General features: G+C 32.6%; 1 long non-coding RNA gene across 1 annotated transcript; it reads left to right on the top strand.

The window, feature by feature from the left end:
* Window positions 1-1,772: 1,772 nt before the first annotated feature.
* Window positions 1,773-3,723, top strand: LOC107566729 (uncharacterized). The gene is made up of 3 exons (XR_001606543.1): window positions 1,773-1,977; window positions 3,081-3,148; window positions 3,503-3,723. It is a non-coding gene; the product is annotated as an uncharacterized lncRNA (long non-coding RNA).
* The last annotated feature ends 945 nt before the right edge of the window (window positions 3,724-4,668 follow it).

Raw genomic sequence — 4,668 nt, 5'->3', positions numbered from 1 at the left:
AACGAGCCGTTTTAGGTAGGTGTGGCTGACTCTGAACTTTTATAAAGAATATCTCTTTGGATTTGAGACTTTAGTCTTTGAAACTTTACAGATCTTCTTTATGCACCAAGAGCTTGTAATGCTTCAAAGAGAAAGGAAAAATTGAAATCGCATCATATGACCCCTTTAACTTAGCCAGCCTTTGTTTTAAATGATTGTGCCTATCATAATAATGTTTGCCACGTCATTTTTAATAGTTTGGTTGTAATGTAAATTAAATTTGCCTGACAAGGGTTATATGACCAAAAGTTGTTTATTCATAGATTTTTTTTTCTTTAATAAAATTGGAATTGGATAACAAATGCTAAATGAATGTACTTTTTATATAGCATTTAATTTTAATAGCATTTGTGTGTGATTTAAACTAAAGCGGCAAGTATTGATAGCTTGGATTATTTGTTTTTATTATTTCATTTTATTTGTATTCTATTTTTTTTAATTCAGTTTTATAGAGCTCTTAAAAGCTTGAAATTAAGTTATTTTTTTAATTTACTTCACATTTATTTCTACCTTTTCAGCACCCATCTGCAAAGATAGTGGATTTCAAATGCAAAATTACTATTTTTTAAATAGCATTTCATTTTAATTGTGTGTGTGTGTGTGTGTGTGTGTTAAGCTAAAGTGGCAAGGATTGATTTCTTGATTTTATTTCATTTATGTGTTATTTATTTTATTTTTTTATTTTATTTTATGGGGCTCCTAAAAGCTTGAAATAATAACATTTTTAACTAATGAAGTAGATTAGAAATACTAAAAAACTGTACTTTTTAAATTATTCATATTAAACTAAGGGGTCAATGTTCAATGTTATTTATTTTATTTTATTAGCTTGAAATTAAATTAATGTAATATTTAATTCTACCTTTTCAGCAACCGTGTGCAAAGATAAGGGATTTCAAATGCAAAATTACTACTTTTTAAATAGCATTTAATTTTAATTGTGTGTGTGTGTGTGTGTGTGTGTGTGTGTGTGTGTTAAACTAAAGCGGCAAGGATTGATTTATTGGTTTTGTTTTATTTATTTTTATGTTTTATAACATTTTTTATTTATAATTTTTATATAAATTTATTGGGCTCCTGAAAGCTTGAAATTAATTCAAATTTTAACAAATGAAGTAGATTAGAAATACGAAAAAAAAGTACTTTTTAAATTGTTTATATTAAACTAAGGGGTCAAAGATTTTTTTTATTTGATTTTAGTAGCTTGAAATGAACTTAATTTAATATTTATGTCTTCCTTTTCAGCAACCATGTGCAAAGATGGCAGATTTCAAGTATGATACTTCCAGAGGTCCTACACTAAACAACCGCCATTAAGATGAATGTTAATGGATAGCTTTTCTGGGTATTATAAACCTATTTTAATTAAACATGCAACATAATGAGGTCACTGTGATCAGTTTATGCTACAGGTTGCATATTGTGCACTGTTTCGCGTACTGCTACAGTATACAGTATGCTGCAGAGCGCTAGTTTTCTATTCCAAACACTTCCATTGTGTGGTGATTCTTCTTCAGATGCTGTCTGGCAGTCATGCACTGGTAATTATGCATAAAGCAGCATGCAGAAGACAGACAAGGTGAAGAAGTAATTTCATACCAATCACTGCTCATTACCTAACGAACATTGATGACACTCAGCCCTGGAGAGGCCACACAAACCAGTGCTGATGAGTTGTAATCACTTTCTTATTTACCTCTTCGGAGATAACGAGGTTTTGGAACACAATTAAGCAGTAGTCAGGTTAAAGCAGGGTAATTCCAGCATTATTTCCTACCGATGAATAATTAACACAATGTTTTATTTGCCTGCCAATGCTGGGTGTCGGAAATGCTTGTTAATTGTGTTTCCTCTGACTCGACTCTCAACAACTCTTTCGGTTTTAATTAATAGGAAATTAATTTTGCAGTGTTCTGTTTTGACATGGTTAATTTACATGTAAGTATGAGTGATGATGTATATTGGTGTTTTAAATAGGAAATATAGGTAAGTTTATTGAGGTCATATGAAATCTTCGCTTTCTTCGCTCTATTGACTCGTAAGAACAAAAGGTAAATTTGTAGATTAGGATTTTAGGCATTATATGTATTTATACATTGCATATACATTGCATTCAGAAAGTCTAAATTCTGTCATAGAAATCCATTTGTAGTTGGGCAGGGGTGAACATTGTTGTGTATGTATGATATAAGAATCACACATGTCTTTTGTAGATTGTAGAATATTGCAATGAGCTTGGTTAAGCTTTACATCCTTTATATTAAAAGAGAAAATGGCTCATTCAGTATTTGTATTCTATCAATGTTTTTTGTATTTTTTTTTTTATAAAATGATTGAGTTATTAGCAACAAGCTAATGTCAAGCTCCACTGGAATTAATTGTGAGCGTTAGAAGTGCTTCTCGTGAGCAACGCTATTTGTGTGGCATGTTGAATGACTCCAGACGGTGTTTGATAGCATTTCAAATGAAGTCGCTGCAACGTGATATCATGATAATTCGTATGTATTTTACGTAAAATGTGGTTCTATAAAACGTACATTTACTTACGTTTTTACTGGCACTAAAACGTACAATACTGACATATTTTCAGCATTTAAATGTACAAAACTGACGTATTGACGACACCTAAAAATGAATCCTTATGAATATTGAAATCGCGGCATTAATTGTATTATATTATGAAAAGCGCTATACAAATCCATTTGACCTCGCTTGTATATTCAGTAGACGGTACACAGCAAAGCATCTCCCAAAAGTTTGAATGAATACTGTACAAAAAGTTTGGTCTAGAGGGAAAGTGTTACTCAGAAAAAGTCTTGAACAAACAAACAAAACAGTAAGGTTTAAAACAGACTTAGGGTTTAGAATTCAAGCAAAGCAGAGCAATGGAGACTTCAAAACCCTAAGTATTAAAAATTCAACTGATGTGAAAAAGTCATCCTGCAGCATTTGTGCTCCAATCATGTGTTTTGGGGAGGTGAGCTGTGCTGTTACTTTACTGAGTGGTCTCACTGTTTATTTGTATTTTTTTGTCTTTGGAGGGACTCGGGACCAAAACATCAAAGAAGCACCTTCGTAAGTGCACAGCAACACCTACAACTTCATAGTGGTAAGTTATGAATGAACAAAAAATATGAGCGTTAAACCTGAGCACACTCGACATGCATGTTTTATTATTTAAATCCCAAATATGCAGTCAAACTACATTATATTTTTCTGGCAAATAGATGTAAAAAGGCTAAAATTTCACCCACGAGGGAAAAAGCCTTTGAATGGCCCATCATGCACTCCTGTATGTCCCTATAAAAAGAGTTTTGTTGGATGACACAGTCATGCAGCCTCACACCGTGAGATTCACTCGGTTAAATGCCAGTGGAAAGTTCACACTACAGTATTACCCACGATACATTTCACCTGACAGCTCTGTCACAGCATTTGGTAATGATTTTTTCTTCGTTCACAGATACCCTTTCTTCATTGACAGAGCTGTCATTGTGAGTTCAGAGCGAGATGTTCCGAATCTGGACTTTTTTCTTGTTCCTCTGAAGTTCTTTCATCTGTACAGGGTTACACAAGCATGCGAGTTTATGCGAGTCTGTGACGGTGAAATAAGCAAGTGCTTTAGGAGCTTTATCTTCTAGTGCAACTTGACTCAAACGGCAGAAATAAAACACATCAACACAATACTTTCAGTGTTGTCTCTGTAGCATGAATTAGTTTTTCTTTATGATTTCCTTGCATACTGTTCTTAACAGCTTTTCCATATTTTGTCTTAACTAATCTTTGCACTAGGTAGCTCCGCCCCCAGTGGAATCTCATTGGCCCAAAATCCTATTCCAAAAAGCTGGATATTTACCATCTAAAACTTGACATTAAAAACAGATTTTGCCGACATTTATTTGATATGTATTGAGGCATTAAACAAAATCTTAAAGTTTGATTTTTATTTAGCATCATATTTGATACGTCAAGCTTTTATGGCTAATATATATTGAGAATATAATATATATTCAGGGGCCCCCCAAAAAAGCAAAAATATGCAATTTGGTGCAATTGCTGATATTTACACTGCCAAAATTAAGATAATTCTGATAGCTTGTAATGTTATTCAATGAAATCTTTATAACAAACTAATTACATAAAATGCATATAATTATGAGATCACTCTATATCTTCCAATAATATGTTTTTGTAAGATGATATTGAAATGCTTATCTTTATTCTCAAAGCTCTGTCGTTTTTATTGGGGGCAAAACATGTTCACTTAGCAGATGTAATTCAGTGCAATATACCATGATGGCTGAAAGATGAATAATAAGTTATGTTTGACTGAGTTTGTTGTGGTTGTGAATCAGTTGTTGTATTCCTCTTTTGTCGCTTTGAATAAAAGCATCTGCTAGATGAATAAATGTAAATGTTTATGCTGTTTGTAAGGTGTTGCAATGTGGATGGTATGTTTTCATTGTGTTGCTGTGTAGTTTCTAGGGTGTTCTGGGTTTTAATAATAAGAAAAAATGGAATTATACAGTCTATTGTTATTTTCTATTGACTTTCACCATTTTTTATAATCTGAAATGGAGCTTGTGGAAGATCTCGAGATATTTCCAGTGATGGACATGGTCTCCTGAT

This window comes from Sinocyclocheilus grahami, unplaced genomic scaffold (assembly GCF_001515645.1).
Source record: "Sinocyclocheilus grahami isolate Dianchi unplaced genomic scaffold, SAMN03320097.WGS_v1.1 scaffold1096.1, whole genome shotgun sequence".
Lineage (NCBI taxonomy): Eukaryota > Metazoa > Chordata > Actinopteri > Cypriniformes > Cyprinidae > Sinocyclocheilus > Sinocyclocheilus grahami.
Note: the sequence above shows the minus strand (reverse complement) of the source record. Positions and strands in the feature narration are given on the sequence as shown.